A 27258-nucleotide genomic window follows, 5' to 3' on the forward strand; every position below is an offset into this window, starting at 1 on the left:
TTGGTAGTTCAAATGAGTAGCAGTAGCAGCAGCAGCATGCTGATCTCTGAATTAGCATTGGAGGTGTGCGTTTGAGCCAGGAGCTCCCAGGACTGGCTCCTCCAGCCTTCCAAGGGTTATATAAGCACCTCATTCCCTGTATTAAAGGCCCTTCTGTTTAAAATACCTGGAGGGACCTCTTTTTCCCGTATTGACTCCTAACTAGCACACTGACTTTGTATATAAAGGAGGATTGGATAGTAGGCAACAGACATTAATTTCAGAAAGGGTGCCATTGCTTTTTATTTACTTTGGAACTTGTTTTGTACTTATTTTGGGTAATATGCTAAGCCAGACTTGCAGATATGAATAAAGGTAAAAACACACACATCCTGGTCTCAAGGAATTACAGACTGGAAGAAGGAAGTAGAGAAAAAACCCATAATAAACAACCAACTTTAAAATAAGACAGGTAGAGATAAGTGTCATAAAAGAGATAGAAGCATAGTATTCTATACAGGTCACGGACCGTGGCTTAATGATCTCCTTACTGCTACTGACCCCTTGGCCCCACACACCTGATGCCCAGCCATATCGAACTCCTTGCCATGCCTTAAACACCACTTTCCCTTTCAGACCTGAAACGCTCTTCCTCCACCTTTTCTGCCAAGAGAACTTGTGTACATTCTTCAGAACTAAACTTCAGGGTCACTCACTTACTCTGCAAAGGAATCATAGAGTTCATCTTTCCCTCCTGGGCTTCTGATTAACTGGGGAAACCAAATGCCTGTTGAAGCCATCTCTCCCTCCTTTCTTTAAAGTCTTTGCTTGCTGGTCATTCTAGAGAATGTGGTCTCTAAAAGGAGAAATTATACTATTGAAAGCCACCTCCTTTTTCCCAAAGGAATTGCCTTGCCATTGCAAAGTACCTAAATAAAGCAAAACTTTCAAAGATGAATCCTTTAAAAGAAGGTTTTATATATACGCACACTCTCACATATGCACACACTTGTATATATGCATTTCTAATTCCTGACAGTCTCTACCTACACTTAGGAAATTTTCCTCGGGGTCCAATGGCTCCAAGATCTGCCAGAGCAATTGTCAAGCTGAGCTCTGGGCAAGGATAGGAAGGATTGTCACAAGACATTTGTCTCTGTGAAGATGAATCCTTTGTTGACTTCTAAATTGATTCATATGCTGCACTCTCCTGCCGCTTGTTTGGGGCCCAGGCGGTGTTTAGCATTACCAATGTTATTATGGCACATTCATGGAATGCTGTATGTTTGGAGAATAGTTTATGATGCTTTGTTAACCAGCACAAGCTGAGGATTTTTCAGCAATGGTTGATTCGCTTTGTAAAGCACTGGCAGCAACATACAACATTTATGGGATTGCAAAATCTCATTAAATGAATACAATTCCATTTTCCCTGCTTGGATTCAACCAGCATTTATTGAGTGTCAACTAAGTGCTAGAATTCCACTGAATGAATGAACATTTATTAAGCAACTACTATGCTAGTCATTAGGTAAGTATTCCATTGAGTGAATAAACATTTATTAAGTGCTTTCTAGGGTCTGGGTATAATGCTGGGATTGGATGGAATGGATAGCATCTTATGCATGTGTACTATGCCAGACACCGCATGTGCATTCCATCAAATGGATAAATATTTATTAAGCACTTTCTATGTGCTAAGTATCAAGACAGGCACTTTGACATCCAGAATCCCGCTTAATCCTCACTATTATAATGAAGAGGGGCAAGTATGATTCTTCCCATTTTATAAATGAAGAAATAGAGGCAAAGAGGCTAAGATGCATGCCTAAAGTTCATAGGGATGGAAATTTGAACCCGCGTCTCCTAACACGGTGTCCAGTGCTCTTTCTATTAAACCATCAGGTCTCTCTATGTTTATAGAACTCAACCTACTTCTGTAATATTAAAATAGAGGCGAACTGATGGTCTATTGAACATCACCAAGTGGAATTCTATTTCTGTAATATTCCCAGGGCAAGAGAACTCGACCTTACTTGTTGAAGAAGAGTCATAAACATTAGATTGGAGTGGTTAAAATTCCTAATTTCTTGAGCTCCAGCCTCTCTTATTTGATAAGAATGTAGACAATGAGTTAAGTTAGTTCTCAGGGCTGTGGAGACGACACCCAGTGGAGTCACTAAAACTCATGTAAGACTGTTGATCCTAACGAGATGCCACGAGAATGGCCCTGCCTGAAGAAGACCAGAAAACTGCACTGAATTGTGCTGCTGGGTTTTTAGACCATATCCTATCATTCTTTAATTAGTCTGCAAATGCTCATTGAGAGTACTATGTAAGCGCATCATGTAAGTAAGTGCAGGCTAGATGATGAGACCAGGTCAATTATTAGTTGTGTGCCATTAGGCAAGTTATCTAATATCTCTGAGTCTCAGGTCTCTCATCCAGAAGGAGGATAGTTGTTTATGAGGGTATCATTACTTCTCTTCTTAAACTCCTAACGTTCAATTTCTCGAGTGACAAAATAAGCTTAATATTACATGCTGCTATTTATCTATCCATCTATCTGTCATCAATCTATCATCTATGTATCTCATCTACATAAATATTTTACAAATGCTTTTTTCTGGCCATTACTTCTCTTAATCTCAGAAGCGTACAAAGTAGGCATCCTTAACCCCATTTCGCAGATGAGGAAATCAAGGTCCTTGTAGATTAAGCAGTCTGCTTCAAGACACGCAGCTGATAAATGGCAGAACCAGGATTTAATCTCAGGCCTGTCTGACTTCAGAGCCTGGCTTTCTTCTTCATTCTGTGTGGGGTCTATAAAGGCACTGATCAAGAAATCCTCGTGAGGAGGGTGATTCTTACAATAAAATGGCAGAGTGGGTGCAGGGCAGGCTGTCCAGTTAGTTTATACTCTAAAAGTGGCCTTTCCACATTGATTTGAAACAGAAAAAAAATCAATCTCCTCCGGTAGTCACTATAGAAAAGCTGTGCAGGCTGGCGACACGGCTGATCTCCTTGTAAATATTCCCCCTGGCCTGAGATCGAGGAATGACACGGAACTTAGGGAGCATAGGAAGAGCTGGCCTGGCTTCCAGCAGGCACCATCGGTTCTTTGTGCCTCAATCTAGGCACCTTTTGGAGCTTCCATTTCTTTCATCTATAAAGTAGGACAGCGGATGGTTTGTTAAATGATTGCCATGGAAGTTAAATGGGAAATGTGGGTGAGTGCATTTGGTGGAAACATGTTTAAGTGAAGGTCACTGAAACGGACTTTTATTGAGCAAGTCTAAAACATCAGGCACTGTCTGAGCGCTGGGACACAGTGACAAGCGACGTGCAGCTGGCGTCACGGGATGGTCTGTCGGAGAAATAGTTGTGCTCGTAGGTGTGATAATGGCAGCGTGGATACAGTACAGAGGAGGGAAGGACTACCCGTGGTTGGCTGGAGAGCTACGGGGAGACTTCCAAGGGATGTACAGTGAAGGAGGAAGGGAGAGGGGAGGAAGAAAAACAATCCTGTCCCGACAGGGAGGAGGTGTCATTGCCTGTCTCTAACGCTAATGCTACAGCTGCTATTCAGGGACCCTTGCCTCCGACTTTGTTCTCGGCAGGAAGTGCTGTGGCAAGTGGTGCCATGGAAAGTGCCTCTGCGTTTAATGAATCATCTAATTAAAAAAATCCTTAAAGTAATGGAAAAACCCTTAGCTGGTTTGTTCCCATAAAGAGTGGGTGCCACAGGTCACTTCATCACAGCTTTCAACCCAGTGACCCACGTCTGCTCCTCGTGACTGGAATCAGGGTCTTTGCGTTTCTCAGGATGCTTCTAGGACTTGGTGGGCCTTCCAGACGTACTACTTGCTATCACTCGGGGGATGACTCATGTCAGATGTACATCCCTGCCCTCAGTCCTCAAGGGAGTGCTGTGATGGAACCGTGTAGAATCCTACGGCTATCACATGACAGCTGTGGGGTTTGGGCCTATTTTCTTAATAACTCGTATAGGAAGTATACATGTACAGGAACATATGGAGTCTCAGTTTTCCTGTCTATAAAAATGGGGAGATAGTACCTACCTTGAAGGGGTTCTCCGAGAAATCAGTGAGTTAATGTGCAGATGCTTGGCACAGGGGAGACTCCAAGCAAATGTGAGTTTCCTCCTTCTGCGTTGGGGTCTGCAAACTACGGATGTCCCTGTGTCCCGCTGGCTGAATCTGACCCTCCAGCAGATTTTGTAAATAACGTTTTGTTAGAACACAGCCATGCCCACTTATTTACGGATTGTCTAGGGCTGCTTTTGCATATAAGCGCAGAGTGTAGCAGTGACAGAAATCTGAGGTGCCTCAGGTCTGCAAAGTAGAAAATATTTGCTATTGGGCCCTTTCCGGAAAATATTTGCTGACCCTGGTTCTACGTAACGACCTTTGAGAAAAATTGAGATATGATTTTACCTCCCTGTCCTCTTCCTTCCAAACGTGGTCTTTATCAGACCAAATGCTGGTGGTGGCTTAACCCACTCCTCCTGTGTTGTAGAGTTTGGGGCCTTCCCCTCTCCTATGAGTGCAATCCTGTTTGTTACAAGCCCTTTGAGTCTGCCTTCTAGGGCAGCATACACCCCAAATCACCCCCACTCTGGCTTTCGGCCATCCAGCTTAGGGAAGAGAAGGAGTCTCACCTCTCTCACTCTGGACAACAGCTTTCAGACTAGAGTAGCCCAGGCTTACGTCTGTGACAGACAGAGCATCCCAAAGTCTTTAGCAACTGCTCGCCAACGCTCCCCGACCCCGTCCTCCGCACCTGCAGTTGTACTTGTAAATCTCAATGTCTGACTTTGCATCCATCCTTATTGAATTCCTTCCTGAGAAATTTTGTTCATTTTTTTTTCTGGCTCCCTAGCATCACTTTGGATTTTGACTGTGCTATCCAGAATATTGACCAAGCCTCTTGGCTTCTTGTGAGAATTGGCTCAGCTGGTTTTCTAGGTTCCCATCCAAGTCTCTGCAAACAACTGTTGGAGCAGCTGGGGCTGAGGGCTGAGTCCTCCAGGATGCGATCGGAACACACTCTCCAGCTTGGCTTTGACCCTTTGGAGACTGTGGCTGAACCGGCTAGGAAGTCAACCAACTGCATTGTTGTCCCGCTTGTCTCTCTTTGTCTTAACGAAGAGATATCATGAGAGTTTGGGTCAAGGACCTTTCAGATATAGTCTGACTACATACAGGGCTCCCCAAGCTGTTAGTCTCTGATCCTCTCACAAAAACACACAGGGTTGCTTGCTATAACTTATTCTTGGGGATCCTTTATTGGCTCCTGGAGCTCATTGGCCCTTCTCTAAGGGTCTACATTCTGCCTATTTGGGAAGGATTATAAAGTTTTGAGTGAGTTAGAATTTACCACCTGTTTGTCAGGCGTTACCAGAATTTATTGACGTGCTTCTTAATCTAGGGTTCATGAATTTGTATAGGAATAAATTACATCTTTATCTAATCTAATCTCTAACTGAAGTTTAGTGTATTTTTCAATTACAAATATAAGCAACAAACCACAGTAATATTAGCATAATCTGTGACTTTGTCACCAATATAAATCATGGATTTTTTTATATCACCTTGGGGTTGTTGTAGATATCTGAAAATATCTTTTAATTTCAAAACTACTTCAAAATTATGATACTTATGAGAACTGCTGCTAGATCTTGTTATTTAATACATTAATAGAAAAGCACATATATTACCATATTGCAGACTTAAAAATCTTTTATAGCTTTATTTTAACATAATTGGCTTCCCTTGTAATCTTATATATTTTATTTGATGCATTTAAAAATATTACTCTGAGGAGGGGTCTGTAGGTGTCACCAGATTGCCAAAAGGGCTCATGTACAGAAATTTGTGCTTGTCAGGATGGTACCGCTCTTTCTCAAAAGACTCAAGGCCATGGCTCAGCACAGAACTCCCCTTTCCCCAGACAAATCTCCAGCGGGGCCAAAGAACCCTTATCTTACTTCATCTGGGTTCTTGTCTTCTCTTTGCTCAGGGTAAGATAACACTAGCAAAATTTTCCTTTCTATTGACAATTTGAATAGGAAATGTTACCTCCCGATTTTTTTTCCCCAGGTTAAGCCAACTTGGGTTTGAAATACAGCTCCCCCATCTGCTTTTCTGATCCTCAATCTCCTAATTTGTGCAATAAGGAGATTACCACCTGCTTTTCAAAGTGGTGGTGATAATAAACAGGGTTACACATTTTTCAGTTGGATCCTCTGGAAGCAGCCCATGAGCTGGAGTTGGGATAGAAGCAGTTTACTGGGGAGGGTGCTGCTTGTGACAGATAATAAGAGGAGGAAGCAGAATTGGGCAGAAAAAGCCTTCAGACCATGATGCGAATCTGACATCTACAAAAGGAAAGAGGGAACAGCAAGACAAAGAGAGCCTCTGGCCACATTTCAGACTTCACTAAGTCTCCGCCAGCCCAACCCAACCCAACTGGCTGCTCTGGAGCACAGATTACCCGTGAAAGGAATCCCATGTTGGGTAAAAATGGCCCATCTCACCCAGTCATTGGCTAGAGGATAGCCAAGAAGAACGTGACCTTGACCTGAAAGCCAGGGTACAACCTGAAAGTGTATGGCTGGAAGCGATTGGCTTCAGCTTCCTTCTCTCCTAGCACCTGAATGGCAAGTTCTTTCTTTCTTTTTTTTTCTTTTGAGGAAGATTAGCCCTGAGCTAACATCCACTGCCAATCCTCCCCTTTTTGCTGAGGAAGACTGGCCCTGAGCTAATATCCCTGCCCATCTTCCTCTATCTTATGTGGGACACCTGCCACAGCATGGGCTTACCAAGTAGTGTGTGGGTCCGCATCTGGGATCTGAACTGGCGAACCCTGGGCTGCCGAAGCGGAACGTGCAAACTTAATCACTGTGCCACCCGGCTGGCCCAGCAAGTTCTTTCTTGAAGGGAGATCTGAGCAGAGTGCTTCCACGTCTGTCCCAACTCTGAAATGAGCACAGTTTTGGTGTAACATGCAACATATCTAGAGAGAAATAGGTATGGCCCTGGCCTGTGTCTCTAAGAAAATTGCTTATCTGCCTTTATCCACACTGAGCACCAGAATCTTGATTCTCAAAGTGAGGTAGGGTCTTTCCAAGCTGGGAATCTTTTTTCAATCAGTACCTAGAGCAGTTCTTTGACTTAAGACTTTTTGAAGGTGGCAGAGGATTTGTTGACAATGACTTGGTGACTGAGTCCATATTCTGTAATGATAATGATAATAATAACAACGACAACAACAACAGTAATAATAATAATGATAATGAAGGCAACGGAGAGTCTCTATATGACTGTAGTGTCAACTAATCACAAGGGCTATACACTAGGCACTGGTGTTAGATTCTGTCTGGTGTCCTCCAGGAACTGGAGCTTGCTCAGTGTGGGTGAGGAGTCAGCTCTGATCCATGTTGATTCTTCTTCTCACGGGGGCCCTCTGGTATGTCACATGCCATCTTATCCCAGGCAGTAGATACTGAGACACCCGCCTCTTCCTCCAGAATCTTTATCACTAATCATGGACGGTTGTCAGTCTTCGCTTAAGGATTTACTCAAAGGAGATTCTTTTTTTTTTTTTAATTTATTTTTAATTTTTTTTAGAAAGATTAGCCCTGAGCTAACATCTGCTGTCAATCCTCCTCTTTTTGCTGAGGAAGACTGGCCCTGAGCTAACATCCGTGCCCATCTTCCTCCACTTTATATGTGGGATGCCTACCACAGCATGGCTTGCCAAACGGTGCCACGTCCACACCCGGGATCCGAACCGGCGAACCCCGGGCCGCCGAAGTGGAACGTGCGAACTTAACCACTGGGCCACCCTGCCGGGCCCTCAAAGGAGATTCTGAAAGTGCTTCCTCTTTTTCACTTGACTTCTGTGGAACCTGCATTTTCCCTCTAATGTTCTCTCTAAAACGCAGGCTGTGTCCTGACTGTTGACAATGGATCTAGGGAGCCATCTTTTCGTGATTTAAACACTCTGGTCTACACTCTTTCTGGAAGGATATGTCCTGCTTCAGCGCGACTATTCTCTCCTGTGACCCTAGGGAGAGCATTTGAGTCCCATTGGCAGGAAGAATGGCTCCCTGCTGATCTATGGACATAACACCTTGGTAGCCCAACTATGCTTCCTGTGTGACATATTTAACATTCCCTGATATCAGGACTTCAAATTATTTTAGGACTAATGCCTTTGAGTCAATCCTGGCCCAAGATTAGGTGGGTTACACTGACATATAGTAGCTGCTTGTTATCTACTAATTTCCCTTCCTTGCTTTTTCCTGCCGGGTTGAGTCCATTTGCAGTGGACTCGGGAGATATTTGCTTCTGTTACCTCTCTGAAGCGACAGCAATGGAACTTCGGACTTCTAAATGGATTTGTGCAAATATTTTCTTCCCAGGATTGCCCTTCAGTCCTCCAACCTCAGGTCCCTTGGCAAGCTCCTTGGCAGTGATAAAAGTGTCATCCAAGGGATGGGCAGTCATCTCCATAGCTGAATGGTGAGCCAGACAGCCGGAGGAAGGCAGATGCTCATGCCAGGAAGACCAGCCACTTGCCAGCTCCTCCTTGGCTCCACCACTGCATGCCCTGGAATGACATACAGCCACGTGGCTGGGAGGAAGCTTGGCTCTCTGAGGTCTTCAGTGCCTCGCTCTCCAGATCTGGGCTGAAAACAGCACTTGACCTCCAGCAATAATAATACCTATCTCTCTCTTTGAGAATCTCTTGTTTTCTAGGTGTTTTCCTTGTTTTAAATTATTTAACAACACTCTGAGGCAAGGATGATTATTTCCGTGTTACAGGTGGGGAAACTGAGGCTCGAGAGTCCCTTGTCCCTGATGGAACAGTTGGTAAGTGGTAGACCCGGGATGTGACTACAGATGTGACCGCCCCAATGCCTGTGCTGTTCTCCCCTCTATAGGCAGTGAATCAGGAAGTAGTGAAGCCAGTTGTATCCAGTCTGAGGGACGAGCATCTGCTGAACAGATGCCTGGATACACTGGCTGCATGCCACAAGGATATGGCTTTTTCTTGGCGATGATGGCTATCTTGAGAAGGCGCTCCATGGCAGAAGTGCCTTCTCCATGAGTCACTCTGTTGTTCTCTCTGCGAATTTATAGCTAAGGAGTCATGGCGATTCACCTGTAGCTCCTATCTTTTTATGCCCCAGCAGTCCAGAAGAGCGATTCTGTTAAGCAATAGCCTCCCAGTAACGTATGGAGTTTGTTGGAAGTCATGTGACCCAGGTTAACCACCACCCAGGTAAAATTCAGCTGTTTATGGGATCGTGTAGAGCGATTTACCAGCATCTGCAGATAACCTGTGTCCAAGTTGGTTTTTTTTTTTTTTTAATCTAGAAGTTACTGCACTAATTTCTCTCCTCATTGGTTTTCGAGTTAGAAATCTAAGCTCCTGATCAGGGCGCCCCCAGGTTGTCCATGATCTGGTCCTTGCCTGCCTTTCTCTCAACCTCAGCTCCAGACTCTAATCCTTTGTAATTCACGCTCCAGCCATGTGAACATCCTGGTGTTTCCAGAAACAACCGTGCTGACCAAGGCCTTTGCCCCTGTTGATCCTTTCCCTTAAAAAGCTCTTGCTCACCTGTCTCCTTGTCTAGTCCTTGCACGTCTTGCAAGTCTCAGCTCCCTTCCCTGACGTCTTTAGTCAAGCTTAGGCTCTCCTTCCTTCTCTTATCCTCCCACAGCATTTTGTTACACCTCCGTATCCAGTTTTTGGAATCTTGTGTTCTCTCCTCCCTCTGCTGCATGAGCCTGTATGAGCCTCAAGGGAGGGAAATGTATCTTATTGTTCTCTGAACACCCAGCACTTATCAGATAGCCTGACTCACGGTCAGTATTCGGGAACCTCGGCGACTTTAACCTTTAACCTCGGTCATGGGCTGTAGAGAAGGAGAAGAGATGGGAACAGGTAGAACTGGAGGGAGGGACCTCGCCAGCCTTTATGATTGGCCCTCACTGTGGGACGCAGTTCTTCCTGGAATCAGTGGCCAATGGAGGCAAATGAAAGTGAAAAGGAAACTGGTAAGCGCAAGCCTGATTCAAGCTTTCCAAGAAGGACGCGTTGGCCAAATTCAAGGGTCTTCAGTTTGGGGGGGTAGGTGAAGAGTCAGGTCGAGACTCTGGGTGGGGGGGCTCCAGACTGTGTTATGGGGAGGGGATCTTGGAGGAGAAATATGGCAGGGCTTTGCAGGATAGGAGGACCTGGCTAACCATGATGAATTCTGTACCAAGATTCCCAGGGCAAGGCAGAAAACCTGAGACAGAAGTCCCTTGAAAGGGTCACAACAACTTGGCAGTGGTTAGGAAAAGGCACAGGGATGGCCAGAGGTCACTAATTGTTCAGCAGGTACCAAACCCCAATTCCCCACCTGACTCAATATACCTCTCAAACTCTCTCTTTCTTTCACACACACACACGTGCGCACACTCGTACACATGCACTACGGCGTGCCCACTGGTAGAATGTGCACCTTTATAAGAAATGTTCCACCAGGGCAAAATGGAGCCTGAAGCTGTATCCCTCAGTCAGGGCTATGGCTTGGGTCTGCAGGGACTAACAGTGAGACATAAATCACTTTCAGTGATAGAACATGGACGAAGCCAATAGAAGGTGAAATAAGCATTTGGGAGCAGGGACTCGCAGTTAGTAGATGCTCTGTGCTGGACTATGAGCTGAACGCTTCAATGCACAGACCACCCCCTTTTAATGAACTTACTTTAAGTTAATTTAATATTTAATTGAAATTTTTGAGATAATTACAGATTCACATGTAGTTGTAAATAAAAAAATGCAGATCCCATATACTGTTTCCACCAATGGTATCATCCTGCAAATCTATAGTATGACATCACAATAGGATACTGACATTGATGCCATCTACCAATTGTATTCATATTTCTCCACTTTTACTTGTACTCATTTATGTGTATTTAGTTTAATGCAATTTTATCGCGTGTCTAGTTGTTGTATTTGCTGCTGTTCTCAAGTTACACAGCTGTTCCAGCATCACAAGGATCTGTCACGTTGGCCCTTTATAACTACACCCTCCCTCCAGTACCCTATCTCAATCCTCAAAAATCCACGTGATGCAACTAAGCTTCAGAGACTTATGTCATTTGTCAAGCATCATCCAGTCTGTCACTAGCGAAGTTTAGATTCAGAAGTTTCTCCAAAAATATACATCGCATTCATTTTTTAAATTTCTCATTTGTTCATTCACTCAACAAATATTTATTGAGGGCCTACTACGTTCTAAGCTCTGTTCCAGAGACTGGGATTTCCACAGTAAAAAGATGACCAGCTCCACTGCCTCTCATGGAGTTGTCATTCAAGTGCAAGAGTCAGACCAGGAATATGAGAACCCAATGTACAATACAATTTCAGGTGAGGACGACTGAGCTGAAGAAGAAATAGAGGAAAAGGATGGCGGGATGGAGGCATGCTGTTTTAGAAAGCGTGATCAAGAAGGCCTGCTGTAAGGAAGTGAAATTTGAGAAGAGACTTGGCTAATGAGGAGTAAGAGACACTGGATTTCCAGGGGAAGAACATTCTGGGCAGAAAGGAGGACAATCACAAAGGTGCCAAGTCAGGAATGATTTGGGTATCTTTTGGATGTCACAGAGGCCAGTGTGTCTGGAGCAGAGTGAGAGAAGGAGAGAGTGAGGTCAGAGAGGCGGCCGGAGCTAGATTACAAGGGCCTTGCAGGCTGCGGGAAAGAGTTTGGATCTTATTCTGCATGGGAGTGGAAGCCACTGGAAGGTTTTGAGTGGCAGAAAAACAAGATCTGATTTTCAGCTTGTAAAAACCCTCCTCTGGCTGCAGGGTGGAGAACGGGTTGCAGGAAGGCAAAGTCAGGAGCAAGCAGAACAATTCGGTGGCAACAGCGACAAACCATGTTAAAGACGGGGTGGCCCAGAACGATGTGGCAGCGCTGGAAACAGGGAGAAGTATTTGGGTTCAAGATGTATTTTATCAGTGGACCCACAGGACGTGATAAAAGATTGGATATGCAGTGTGTGTGATAGCAGACCAGAAAAGGGAGTCATTTTGGACAGTGCTAAAATTGAGTCACCTCTCCTCCTGAAGCGGGACAGACAGTTTAGTGCCAGACATCAAGAATCTTCATCCAAGAGATAGAACTACTATATCCAAGGCACTTGGCTTCCTTCTCTCCCTCCCTCTCTCTCAACACACGGCTGTATGTTCGGCAGAGAGGAGAATATCCCTGATCTCCGTCTACCCATGAGAAAAGGACTGCTGGCCCAACCTTTTCACAGACTCACTAAGTGGAGCCCAGAGTCAGCCCTGGGCTGACGTGGGGAAATTGAAGTCTGCTTGGACCCAGTGTCTGCCCCTGAGGGCTCCCAGTCTAGAGGGGAGACGGGCAAATGAAGAAACAATTACAGTACTAAATGCCAGAGTGGGGAGACCTCTGTGTGTGTGTGTGTGTGTGTGTGTGTGAGCTGGGAGGCAGGGGAGCACAAAGGACGATGGGTGTGGATTTCACTGAGTTGTAATGACGGTGGTTGGGTGGCATGTTAGGGATAAGGGGATGTTCAAGCATCAGTCTTGAGGCTTGAGGACACGTTCCCTGGTTCTAGAAGGGAGCCTATGAATTTCTTGGATGGGGAAAGGCAAGAGCAAAGAGCGTGAGTTCCTGGGCAGCGTGGAGTGCTTGGGGCTGGGTGAGCTGTTTGTCCTGATAGAAGCACAGTGTCCACGTGGAGGAGGGCAGGGCGATGAGGCTGAGGAGGCAGACTGAGGCCAGCTCCGGACACCCAGCTGAACTGCTTGGACATAATCTTGATGGTAACTGGAGTAGGTTGAAACCCTCAAAGACCTCAAGGAGAGGAGGTGCTTGGTTAGATCTGGATTTTGAAAGTTCAGTTTTGCCAAACAAGCAGCTTCATATATAAAGGTCTCCATCTTTCTTTGGATGGAGGAAAAACAGCTGCTCCTGGGCTCAGCTCAGCAACCGTCCTGGCATTCCTAGTCTCAACTTCCATTTTACCTGACACAGCTCTACAGCTTACAGTCGGAACTGTCCAAGAGGGGCCTGTGGCTGCCTCACTGAAGCAGCGTCCACACCTCTCACTATGGTGAGTCAAAGTGCCGATCTGCGCGTCTCGCAAGCAGTGGGGCCTGTTGCGGGAGGGGGCTGAGTCAGGGGAACAGATGAGTTTATAAGAAGGCCCCTCGGCCTGGAATTCCGGGCCCCTCCCTGGAAGCTGTGGGCTTTGCTCCCTGTGTGGTCTCCGACTCTTCCCCTCATCTCAGTTTTTTCATCTGGAAAAATGGGAGAACAGTATGTGACTTCTGGGGGGTGCCGCAAGAACGACTGTGTGAGGAGGATCCGGAGAAGGCAGATGAAAGGCCCGCTCAAATGTGTTTCTGTCTACAAACGGGACGCCAGCACGGTGGACAGATAAGACAAGCTGGACAGAAAGAGTGAAAACACATATGCGTTGCAGACAAGCTCAGTCCTTGCTCTTCTGTCTCCTTCCTCCAGGTTGTGGATTTGCTTGTGGTCCAGACCAGCAGAGGTCTTGGCCGAAGAAACAACTTCGGTCACCCAGCTGGTAAGCTTTCTCCCCTGTAAAATGGAGATCTTACAGGGTCCATCTCTCCCAGGGTGATTTGAGAATGGTGCTTGGCATACAGTAAGTTCTCCACAAGTGGCTGATACTCAAAACCAAAAAACGATATTAAGCATTTAAGGCTTTTCAGACAGAGAGAGCTCATCAAATTCTCCAATGGGTCCAAGGAAAGAGCTTAGAACAGAGGCTTTAGAGCCAGATTGGTGTGGTTTCAAATTGCGTGTCCACTACTTACTAGTGAGGAGACTTTGGGCAAGTGGGGATTGACCCTCTGTCTTGTTGACTTGCTGTTGTACTTGTGAAGGTAAATAAGATCGCGTGTATAATGTGACCAGCACACAGTGAGGCCTTCATTGCCCAGTAGTCGAGTCTCCTTTGCTTTCGCTTCTATTGCTTGTATTCCCATATTAACCACAACTCCGTCCTGGAGAAGAAATGACCGCCTTGGCCATGCCAGGGGACGCAAGAATCCAAGTCCACGTGACACAGGTACGAAGTCTTGGCTTTACGGTCTCTGCGATTGTGTGCAGCCGCTGTGTTGGGCCACAAACAGATGGCGGTGGCGGCAGCAGCACAGCGGCGGGCAATTGCTTTTGGGCACCAGGAAGTCATGCTTTAGGGGACCTTCTTCTAATGTCCAAAGACCATTTCTGACTTTAAAAAAATAACCCACTTTCCTCTCCAACCACAAAGAAATTAGATACTATGTTCTCAAATATGATCCTTTTTGATCCCCTTCTCTTTTATAGATTATTTTTTCATGGACATGAATAATGGAAATTCACCTTCTTAGGAAATGGTAAGAGTCCCATGGAGGCAATAGTTTTTAGCGTCAAGGGCAACCAAGACCCCAGAAAGCCAAGCCCTGCGTTCTGGCTGCAGGAACACTCAGGGGTCCTTGCAGAGCCAGAAATGTGACTGTAGGGAGAAGCCAAGTAGTAAACCATTCATTCATCCATTCATTCATTCATTCTTGCACTCATTTAACTAATATTCACCGAGCACTTGTTGTATGCTGGACTTTAAGCTGCTGCTGGGGATATGAAGTCCCCAGGGCATAGCTTCTGCCTGGAGGGAGATTATGATGTAGTAGGAGGCAAGCTGGATGGAGAGATTGGCAGGGAGTATGAGAACTGCATTAACCAAGGTGTGCTCTGGGCCAACCGGTCTACAGGATGATTCCAGTAACTCCACAAAGGGCCATCACTGGAGATCCGACGGAGGCAGAGAATCCAGAAGTGGCTCAGAAGGATGAGACGGGGTTCATGAGGAAGTCTTTGTCAACCAGTTAAGGAAGGCATTCCCTGCTGAGAGAACAGCAAGCACAAAGCCTAGCCAAGATGCAGTGCCTTCTGGAAGCCATTGGAAGACTCTAGGCAAAGGAGTCCTATGACCGGGGGAGCGAAGGCAGTCAGTCTGCAGCCCAGAGAAACCACTGGAAGGAGAGAAAAGTGGAGTCAGGGAGGTCAGCTAGCAAGGTCAGGAAATCAGAAGATGAGCTCCATATCAGAGGCCCTTGAGAGACCGTAATAACTATAATAGTTGATATATAACTTGCTCTGTGCTTCCAAGAGCTTAATTTGGATTAACTGACTGAATCTTTATACAGCAACCCTATATGTCAGAGACTACGTGCTCGAGGTCACACAGCTAGCACACGGAAGATCTGAGTCGCAACATCCTTGAACTTGATGCCTAAAACCAGACTCTAAAATCTAGACCACTAAAGTACCCGGATAGACGAGAAGATTAGGGATGGGCAGAGAGGGCCCTCCACTCCCCCCCGTCTCTGTGGTCGCCACCCCCCGGGTCTCCCCTGGCCTGTAAGTGAGCTGCTGAGGCCCTGCTTCCCCATGTCCCTCAGCTTTTGTCCCCATAGCAGATTATCTGCTTTCAGAAGGCTCTTCTCCCCGACCTCGCCTGCCAACACTGTGCCAGTGCCTGCTGCATTCTCCTGCTGCAGAATCCTTCCCTCAGCCCTCAGATGCCTGCGTGAATGTCCCGTATCTGCCTCGCCCAAGAAGTGCTGCGCCTTTTCCCCTGCCCCCCACCAGCCTCTCCCACGGTTTCTCCAGCTGCTGAATTTCGCACACTTCGAAAACCCTGCCTGTGCTTCTCATTCGCTGAGGCAGTCCTGCGTCCATGCAAGCTGAAAAGGAGTCATTGGAACTGAATGCTGTGTTGGCGTTGATAACACGGGTCGGCCCCTGCTTTGGATCTGTCATTGGTGGCTCGGCACTTCAGAGTGTGAAGAATAGAGGAGGAGAACATGGTGAAGGAAAGCCCCAGCCACGTCCAAGGGGCTTTGCAGAGGGCAACGCTCTGGAGACAGCCTCTGTCCCAGGAGAGCACCGGGCAGAGACGTACAGGAGGGTGCGGTAATTGTGCTGAGCAACATTATCCAAGGGCAAAGTGCGGGCTTGCCTGATGCTGTGACACAGGACACAGAGTCAACATCACTTTACAGCGCTCACTCTGTCCTAGGCACTGACTTAGTTCATTGCAAATTCCAGCTCCTTGGAAGCATTCAGCAAGTCTCTGATGGCAATACTATCACTACCCCTATTTCACAGATGGGGAAACTGTCAAGGGAAAACTGAGGCATGTAGAAGTTAAGTAATGCGCTCCACATCACACTGGTAGAAAGGGCCAGAACATGGATTTACACCCAAGCCCTCTAGTTTGAGTCTGTACCTTTAGCCCCTCCTGGCTCCTTGCTGGCTGCTTCTCCTCATTGGGTGCTCCCCATCCAGACGTTGAGGGCTCTCTGGCTGGTGCTCCCCTCTCCCAGCTCAGAATATCTGGGACCCCCAAGCCCATTGGAGGCATTGGTTCTTTCACTGGATGGAAACAATGTAAAGAATTCCGTCTAGACTCTCCGACCTAAATCCTCTTTCTACCCCCACAAGCTTTGGGACCTTGGACAAGTTAACTTCATCTCCTGAAGCCTCAGTTTCTCCACCAGTGACACAGGGATATCTCTGCTGGTCATGCAGGGTTAGTGTGAGAATTAAATAAGGTTTTGCTGTTTTGACTTTTAATGTAATGAAGATGCCCATTGACTGGATGCCCAGTATGTGCCAGGCCCTATCCTAGCACTTTCTAGACACTGAGACCTCCCTCTCTCCCAAGACATCACCCTGTCAGGTCCTTCTACTGCTCCTGGGCTTCACTGCAATTTGGGGCCTCATTGGCCTCAGGTACTGTAGACATCGGTCCTTTGGTCACATTGGGAGGATGGTGGCGTACGAATGTTTCACTCACTCCTTTCGCTTCAAGGGAGGTGGACTTCAAGAGACCTAGGAAGCCCAGAGATATGTTTTTGTGCCCCCAGCATGATCCTAGTGAATACTCCTGAGGCAGGATAACTTAAAATATTAATTTGTTTTTATCTCCCTGGATTTTCCTCTTTTTCTTCGTCTCTTACTTTCTCCCATGCAAGGAGGTAGAAATCTGTGCTCCCTCATCTCAGAGGTTGGCAGCAGGAGGCTCACGATTGGAGCTTTGTGGCTTAAACTAAGTGTTGAAAAACCAAATTCCTGCAGGGGTTAGGTAGGTGAGATAAGAGCAAAATACAGACAAACAGGTGGGGCGTAAATATAATCAGTGATGGTGGAGGAGTTGTGGCAAAATGAAAAATGCGCGCTCTGTCTGAACAGAGCAGTCAGCTACATCTCTGGCTGGAGCGATGCTAGATCTTTGAAATTTTCAGAGACACTACTGGACCTCTGTATAAAATCTCCTGACAATTCATTGCAGCACTATTCACAATAGCCAAGACATGGAAACAATCCAAGTGTCTACTGACTGATGATTGGGTAAAGAAGATGTGGTATATATATATACAATGGAATACTACTCAGCCATAAAAAAGACAAAATCATGCCATTTGCAACAACATGGAAGGACCTGCAGGGAAGTCTGTTAAGTGAAATAAGCCAGACAGAGAAAGACATATACTGCATGATTTCACTCATATGTGGAATATAAACAAACACATGGACAAAGAAGACAGTTCAGTGGTTACCAGGGGAAGGGGGTGGGCACAGGGGATGAAGCGGGGCACTTATACAGTGACAGACAAGGAATAATGTACAACTGAAATTTCACATTGATGTAAACTATTAAGAACTCAATAAAAAATTAAGAAAAAAAAATCTCTGACTTAAATTTTGAAATTAATTCAATTTAGGGTTTTGTTTGTTTGTTTTTGAGGAAGATTAGCTCTGAGCTAACATCTGCCACCAATCCTCCCCTTTTTGGAGTTTCCCTGAGCTAGCATCTGTGCCCATCTTCCTCTACTTTATATGCGGGACGCTTGCCACAGCATGGCCTGATAAGCGGGTGCATGTGTCTGTGCCTGGGATCTGAACTCGCGAACCCTGGCCACGGAAGTGGAGCACGCACACCCAATAACTACACCACCAGGCTGGCCCCTCAATTTAGGTTTTTGAGACAGGTTTATGTCTACATTCTGCTGGATAAAACCCATCCTGACAGCGGAAGGCAGGCTCCTGGTGTGGCCAAGGGATACAGGGTTTGAGGAGAGAAGGATTTCCCTAGACGAAAGAGAGATTCACCCAGGAGGCTGGCAGTGTACCTGGGGCTCACATAGCCAGAGAACATGTTGCCCCACAGCGGGGTGTTAGACCCAAAGGGACCCTGCAGGCTAGGCGATGGGGGAGGTCTCAGGAGAAAGTGCTCTGGACAAACCATTTATAACCACAGAAGGACCTCCATAGCCCCTTGGTACCAAGTGAGACCCTCGACTGACTGGCACACCCTCAGGGGATGGAGGGGTCCTGAAGAAAGGTGGGATTGCCTTTCTTGCCTCCTGACAGGAGGGAGCTCAGGATCAAAACTAAGGTGGTTTGTGTAAAGGATTGTGCTCTTTCCCTCCCATCGGAGTTTTTGGACTGAGATTCCTATCTTCACGCTCCTGTTTATGGGAGTGCCACAGCATCCTTCTTCTTCCTTTCCCTGGGTTGAGGAGCTTTCTCATAGTCTCCAACAGAGCCAGCTCCTCTTGTCACCTTCCAGTTGGTGGCTTTCTCTCTTCCCATTGGGTGCTGCTCATCTCAGACTCTTGGGGTCCTTCAGGCATCTGCTCAAGACCGCCCTCAAGACCAGCCAGTGGCCTCTCACAGCACACTTCTCCCAACCTGGCAATGCTTGGTTCTCCCCACTTCTTTTTCAAGACACTTTTTCGGAGGGCTCTAGTAAATGAACTTATTCCAGTTATTCTGAAAAGGTCTCAGAATGACGGGTCCACCATCATGGACTCCCTTTCATGCAGTGTTAGGAAACCGTGTCTTTTGGTCTCTTTCCACAATTCAACTAATATTTGCAGAATGCCAAGTGGGCCTCAGGTGCAGTGCTGGGTCCTGGGGATGCAGACGTGAATAGGCATGCTCCCTGCTCTTCCAGACTTCACGGTCTAGGTAGAAGGTAGAAACATCACCAGACAGCTGTAGAACACCATAGGGATGGGTGGTGGTGGTTGGAGTGATGGTGGGAAGAGCAGGAGGAGGCCACAAACTGCCTGAGGTGTGGGAGGATGCTGTGACCTTCTAGAAAAGGATGAGTAGGAATACGCATTGACCTGGGTCCGAGGTGGGGAAATGTAGGGATGAAGCCGTGGGTATAGTACTTAAAAATTACTGAAGAACGTGAAGCAGAGCAATTTGAGGATGCCAAACTACCTGATGTGTGTGGCAGGGACAATGTATGTGTTCACCAAATCCCTTTTCCTTTTTCTCTTAGATACACAGCTACACTATACTTCCCGGCCTCCCTTGCAGTTAGGCAGGACTATGTGACTAAGTCCCAGCCAGTGAACTGTGTACAATCCCCTGCACTCTCTATTTCCAGTTCCTCTGGCTTAATGAAGAGAACTCCAAGGAACAAGACGATAATAGAACCGTAAGTTGGATGGAGCCAGGGTCTCTGAATGAGTGTGGAGAGCAGGCACCCAGTCAACCACCCACTGGACTCTGATGTGAACTAGAAAAAAAGCCATTGGTTAGATCACTGAAGATTGTGGGGTTGTTTGTTTCTGCAGTTGTTATATCCTGCTTAATCAATGCAGCTACAGAGTAAGGTCCAGAGAAGGAGGAGAAACTGGAAATGGGACTGAAGAGGAAGACTGGAGGCAGGTTATGGAGGGCCATGAGTACCAGTCTAGGAAATATGGCCTACCATGGCAGGTTTGCAAACCTGTTTAGGTATGGCGTGGTTAGAGGTGGCAATTAAGTAGTGATGATAAACTAGTTAGATTTGGCAAGATTTCTCAGAGCATGAACTCTTTTGAGGCCAAGTTAGGAAGACTCTGGTCAAGACCATCTTATAGCTGGAAGGTTTAAAACCAGACTGCCAGCCGCATGGGATATACCCCCTCAAAGTCCTCATATCAATTCAGAGCAAACCAAATTGACAACATTGTTGAGTCTCTACTTTGGTTTGAAAATTTTGACACACTTATTAGATGGTATCCCTAGCTACTGAAATCCCCACAAGAATTTCTACCTTTTGATGACCATTAACACCCTTATCATGACAGCCAACTGAAGACATTTTAGAAATCTCTTGAAGGGGATTCTGCTCATCTCAGCCAAATGAAGGGGAATCATGGGGAGCCATAAGATGATTTGTTTGACTTATAGAAGTCCAAGGAAATTTGAGAACTGTTTCTAGCAAATTTATACATATGCACGCAAGCACAGGAATCTTGGACAGAACAATGGAAGCGTGAGGAATGTCAGGATCCTGTTGACTCATCAGTTATGAGATGACCCTTGAGTTTGGAAGAAATCCTTCTTTTCGCTACACGGCATTGGGAAAGAGCTAGAATGCTTTGGCGTTGACAGTGTTTTCTGTGGTTGTACATATAGCAACAGAGAAGTCAGGCCAAGGCAGATATTACTCACTGGAGAGAAACCAGGCCAGAAGCAGGAGGGGAGTGAGCGAGCTGGTGTGTGACCAGGGCTGGGGTTGTTCTCTGAAAGGGTATTCACAGACCAGCGGGGATTTCACTGCTGCCCACGGAGCAGATCACAACTTGTGCGAAAGAAATGCCTTCACTGGGTGTTTATTTGGTTCAGGATTTTATTTCAAGTGTTTTTCTGATGCAAGAACAGTATCAGAAAAACACTTGATAGAGGTGATGTAACCCCAGCACAGAGTAAGAGGGGAGGGTCCCATGGAGCTGGTATTTACTGTGCGCCTATAAGGGCCAAGATTCATGCTAGGTGTTTCACGTCGTTACCTTGTTTAATTCTTCCTGGAACTCTTTGGAGGAATCTGGCACTATTCCCATTTCACAGATGTAGACATTGAGGTGCAACGAGAGGACCTGATTGCCGAAGGTGACCCAATTTGTAAGTGGTAAGGCCAAGGGTGAGTGCAGTTTCCCAATTTCAATTCCAGCATCCTTTCTACTTCCGGGTGGCACGATGTGCTCAGGACGCAGTCTCCATTTCCCTGTTCTCTCAAGCCATGTCAAAGCTGGTGTTTTTCTTGCTAACTCTCAACTTTGACCAAGCTGCCTATTCACCCTTTTCCTACACGTTTAGTGTCTTTTGGGGTCAGGCCCTTTGCTTGGGGGCCCTGGCTGTGACTTTGGTCTCCAGAGGAGCACTGTGTCCCCTTATCTTCCACTCTGTGGTTTAGCATCCCCTGTCCCCAAAGCCTGCTGAAGTTTTCCCACTGGTCGGCCAGCATTCCACTGGTGCCTAGGATTCGCCATGGCAGTGCCCGCATGGAGCCAGTGCCGATTCTTCAGGCCGGGGGAGCTCCGGAGGCTCCTGGAAGGCTGAGTGTCATGGACAGATGGCGAGTTGTGACTCATAGCATCTGTCAGCGTCAGCCGTCAGAGAGACCACAGCCAATCGATTCTCAGAGCCTCTTGGCTAAACAAGGCCCTGGCCACTGCTGGAAACCAGACCAGAGCTGTTGGCAGGCAGCATTCTTCAAGGAAATGCAAGCAATTTAAGATAATCCGTGGGCAGAATCTTCATCCTGGGCTCCCTGCTTTCCCTGAAGAACTGTGTGGCGTTGCCAAATGATAATGAAAAGAGCAGTTTAAGATTTCCTTTGAGAAATGGACGGCTTATGCTGGGAATTGGAGTGATCCCGTGATAGCATGAACGAGAAGAAGACCAGTGTGATTCAAAAGCAAGAGCACAGGTTTTGGAGTCAGCAAATCTGGGTTCAGTTCCCATCCTTCATTCTTAGTAGCTGTGTGGCTTTGGAAAAGTTTCTTGCCCTCTCTGAGCCGCAGGATCCCTAACTGTAAAATGGAGATACTACTACCTACTTTCTGAGACTGTGTGTGAAGGACTTAGCACAATACCTGGAATATCATGGGATTCTAATCAGCATTCCTTTCCCTTCCCATTCTGTTCTGGGTCCCTGTTTGCTGAAAAGTTGGGTTGTAAAAACAAGGCTAAAAGCCTACTTTCTACGGGCTGTGCTTATGCAAGTTTCCCCATGGCCCATTTCCATGGGTAATTGACACTATGTTACCATGTCAATATACTTGTCACTCTGACAGGGTACGAGTTGACCTCTAGCTCCACGGATCTCTGGCAAAAAGAGTGCTAGCTCTTCCTGGGGATCCTCAGATCTCAGCACTGACACATACCTTCACGATGAAGACAGACTGATTATCTGCTTAGACACTTGTTTCTCTGCTGGGGTCTTTGTGCTGCACAGATAGCGTCGTTCAAGGAAATTACCTGGGGCCAGTACTGGTGCCTCCCAACAGGTCTCTTGCTGATGACTTAGAATTATCGTCTTCCCTTATTGATTGATTGATTGATTCATTCATTCATTCCTTCACTCTCTCACCCATTCATGTATTTGATCTCGGAATGATGCCTGTATGCTAACACTGGGGGTACAATGATGCACAAGACTCGTGTCAGCCCTGCCTTCGAGGAGAACTTGACCTAGAGGAGAAAATGACGTGGCTGATGAGTCTCCTGGCACGTCGTGAGTGCCACAGGAGAGAGGGTACTTAACAGGCTGAGGGCGAGAGGGGGTGTTAGGGAAAGTGCCCTGTGACAGGGAATGTCGGAGCTGAGCCAAAATTGACAAGGTGGAATCAAGTTGACCTGTATTTCTTCCCTTTTGCCCCCAGGAGGGACTGCCACTCCCTGAGCAGGACATTGGGCTCTTCCATTATCTGGCTCCTGTTTCCATTTCTGGCCTCAGTTCTCACCGTGACAAGCACCACGGGCCCAGCATCCTGACGACTTGCTCTCTGCTAAGGTTATGAGGCCTTCTCGTGCCTCTGAGCCTCTATTCTGACCCCTTTCTTTGCTCAGAGTGCCTTCCCTCTGTAACTATTGATATCCTGCTCGTCTTCGAGCCTAAACCCGAGACCGCTCCAGCATGAAGCCTTCCCAGGCTCTTTAAGTCAAAACTCACTGCTTCTCCTTCTGTGGACCCTCCTATTTAGAATGTGGGCAGGTGGCTGTGCCTTGTAACATCCTTCTGTCCAGTCTATCCCCCGAACTGGACTATGAATCCTGTTAGAGTAGGAATGACATCTTATTCAAATTGCCACCCCTCGGTGCTAATGTTAAATGAATGTGGGAATGAATCCGTCGATGAATTAGCAAGCAGGTGACATAAGTATAGCGTGATTTCGAGTGGAGTCTCCATATTCCTATGGTGCTTAAAAGAAGAGGTTTATGGACATGATTCTTGGAAAATTTTTGCTCGTGCCAATTTAGGCATAGCCGATTTTTCCTGCTTTTTTATTTTGGGGAGCTGAAACTAACAACAACAAAAATAACTACCATCTGTTGGGAACTTACTATGCTTCAGGCACTGTGCCAACTCCCTGTGATGTTCATCACATTTAGTCCTCATACGGTCCTTCCAAGAGAGTTAGAATTATTATAATGCCCATTTTATAGGTGGGGCCACTGAGGCACAGAGAGCTTAAGTCACTTGTCCACAGCCCCGTAACAAGTATGTTTAGAGCTGAGGTTTGAGCTGATGCAGTTGGCTCCTGAGTCAGAGCTCTTGAGAGCAGCACAGCATCCCCTCCCGTCCTGGTCCTGCATCCTCTCAAGGGTTAGCTCTTGCCTTGCACCGCCGGAAGAAGAGCTGGCGGAGCTGGGGATCCCTCCCATCGCAGCCTTGGCAAAGATTCCCAAACCCTTTTGCTGACAGGGCTCTCCCGAAAGGAAGCCATTTTCAACAGAGATGCATGGAAGGTTCCAGTTTATTTGGGTTGAGTCAAGGAATTTCCAGTCCTTATTGACCACTGAATTGTAACTCGCTTGGGCCCCCCTCCGCTCAGGGGAAAGCCTGGGAGCGAATGGTCTGTCTCCTCCTCGCCAGCATTTTGCAATGTTGGTAGGGCCAGGCGTTAGGATGGAAATTCCAGTTGTTGTTGTGCATATTTCTGCATACGCACAGGGCTGACATCTGTAACCCCGCAGTCGAGGTTTGTACCAGCGTAGTAATCGGCCTCAGCGCTGCCAAATAGTACTTTTGAAAAACAGATTGGCTGCGAACCCATTTTCTGCTGTTGTGTTTTGAACAAGTGTTTCCCAAAACTATTTCCTAACAGCACTGAGGGGTTAGGAGAGGAGAGAAAGTAAAACAGAACAGGATTGTAGAATTTACCGGAAAGGAAAAACATGAAATAAACCACCGCCACCACTAAAAAGTCTGGACTGTAGTTCTGGGCTCCTCGTAATTTCAAACTGGAGCTTCTGAGCCGGTGGTCTTTCTCTGGCAAAGGGGATTTTTGTTTTTGTTTAGGTTGGGGGATTCTTTTCATCCTCTTGGAAGTTTTCAGCTAGTAATTGTGACTTCCGGGAGATGAAGTTGTACACGGCGAATGATCTGGAAACTTCTGGTTATAGAAGACGCCAGGTGTGAAGATGTTGAGGACCTCTGGGACAGTGGCAGGAGCTCCTTGTTCTGTGTGGTGACGGGCTCCCTTCCCGCGTGTCTAGGTCAGTCCCGCTGAGGGAGCCAGCTTTTCATATGATCTTGAGTTGAACAGCCTGGCTCAGAGGCCACCGGAAGCACAGCTCTAAAATCCCAATAGCTATCTCCAGCCCTTCCCAGATCCCAGGGATTGAGACTGGGAGCTGGGTGAGGTTTATCAAGCTCCCACTGCTCTCCTATAGGTTTCTGTTCCCTCTGTGCTTTGTTTTAGAATATACACATAGCTGTTCACACCACATATATATGCAATTTTTTTCCCCTTTTTTTTTGAGGAAGATTAGCCCTGGGCTAACATCTGCTGCCAATCCTCCTCTTTTTGCTGAGGAAGACTGGCCCTGAGCTAACATCCCTGCCCATCTTCCTCTACTTTATATGTGGGACGCCTGCCACAGCATGGCATGCCAAGTGGTACCATGTCTGCACCCGGGATACGAACTGGTGAACCCCGGGCCTCTGAAGCAGAATATGCAAACTTAACTGCTGTGCCACTGGAGGGGCTCCTACACCACATATATTTTTATAATATATATTTAAAATACATATTTTTAGAAAATGTCTGTTTAGAACATCTACGAACATTAAAGTTTTACACTGTATATAGTATATACAAATATATACATTTGAATTTATGTATATATATATGTGCACATATGTATCCACACACATATATGTATATGAACCATCTTCTCTTTACGTATCTATAAGAATATATGTATTTCCAAGTAACTTCTTGGGACAGAACCATTCCATATATAAAATTTAAATGGGGGGTTGGCCCAGTGGCGCAGCGGTTAAGTTCGCACGTTCTACTTCAGCAGCCCGGGGTTTGCTGGTTCGGATCCCGGGTGGGGACCTACGCATGGCTTGGCAAGCCAGGCTGTCGCAAGCATCCCATATATAAAGTACAGGAAGATGGGCATGGGTGTTAGCTCAGGGCCAGTTTTCCTCAGCAATAAAGAGGAGGATTGACAGTAGATGTTAGCTCAGGGCTAATCTTTCTCAAAAAAAATAAATAAAATAAAATTTAAATGGTATATATATATTTAATTTAATTTTATATATAGAATGGCTGTTTAAATCATTTAAATTACATATATATTCTTACAGCTACATAAAGAGAAGATGGTTCATATACATAAATATGTGCATGTGTATATATATATATATATTCCTTCTTTCCCAGCTGGTTACTTGTATAGGCACCCACACAGCCCACCTTGTATCTGTGGCTTCCTCTTTCCCAAGCTGCTACTCTTTGGCTGTCGTTGGCCACCCCAAGCTGGCTGTCAGTGTCGGGAGGGCTGCCCTCCCCCTCATTCCTCGGCTCCCCAGGCAGAAGAAATTCGCAGCGCTTCGTAAAATCTCTCACTTGCTTTGCACTTGGCTGATGTGGAAAGCTTCTCTCGACCAGCTCCCTGCTTTCCATACCCTTTGACTCCCACACAATTACCACCTTGTTTTTCTTCTTCACGATTTTTCAACAGAGCCTTTTCTTTTTAATTAAATGAAAAATTTAATGTGTAGTTCAAGGGAAATTCAGTCCGTATGTTTCAGATTCATTTACAGTTAAATCATCAGCAGTCGTTTTGCAATCACAGTCTGGCAGCCAGGGGAGGCTTTCTCTCGGCCCTTGGATCTGGAGGTGAGATGGGCTTGCTGTCTGGTGCCGAGTGCTCTGGGCTCCCTGGCAGGCGAGCGACAGCCTGTCCGCAGCAGCAGCTGGTGTGTGGAGCAGGGGTTTGGGCCTGGGGACGATGTTCACTTCTTTGCCAGTGGCTCAGGTACCCGCTTGCCTAATACGCGCTCTATCCGATCATCCTGCGCTCAGTTTCTCCGTCTATCAACCGGGGTATCACCCACACTTATTAATCCCTGTGTGCTCCATTCCCCTTATCTTTAAAATGGGATAGTGATAGTATCTACCTCCCGGTGGCTACGCTCTCGAGGGAAAGTGCTTACCATTTGGTTTAGTACGAGTCACTGGCAGCTATGATCGTCTGCATTATTGCCAGTGAGCGGAAATTGCCAACACTGAGGACCTCGTCCAGGGGCCAGGTGCGCTGCTGGCTGTTTCTGACTTGGCCTTCCTGCCGACCTCACTCCCATCTCTTCCCTCTCTCTACCTTGCTGAGCCCTCTCCTCTTGACTTTCTCTTCCAGGCTGCAAGTCCACATGCTCTGCTCCAGGGCCCTCTTCTCTTTCTCCACTCTCCCTGGGCAGATGCCTCTTTTTCTGTGGACGTAACAACTTCTGCACTGTTTTTCCAGCCTCCACTTCTGCCCTGAGGTTTAGACCCCCTATAGTCACTGGATGTTGCCCAGGCAGCTCTGACTCAGTAGACCCACACCGTTACCTCCCCTGTCCTCCCCACCTGCCCTGACTCCCACTGTCAGTCCCTCCTGCTCTGGTCCTTGTCTTCGTTAATGGCACCACCACCCACCTAGTTACCCACGCCAGGGCACCCATCTTACAGACTCTCCTCTTCAACCATCCAGTTTAATGAATTACCAAGTCCTGCTGATTTGATTGATTCCATACTTTTCAAATTGGTCCCTTTATCCCAATTTGCACAGCTCCTGTGCCAGTCAGTCCAAGTCCTTGGCAGCTATAGACCCTCTCTGTGTCCTGGCTTCTGGCTCCG

Source organism: Equus przewalskii, chromosome 26 (genome assembly GCF_037783145.1).
Source record: "Equus przewalskii isolate Varuska chromosome 26, EquPr2, whole genome shotgun sequence".
Taxonomy (NCBI): Eukaryota; Metazoa; Chordata; class Mammalia; order Perissodactyla; family Equidae; genus Equus; species Equus przewalskii.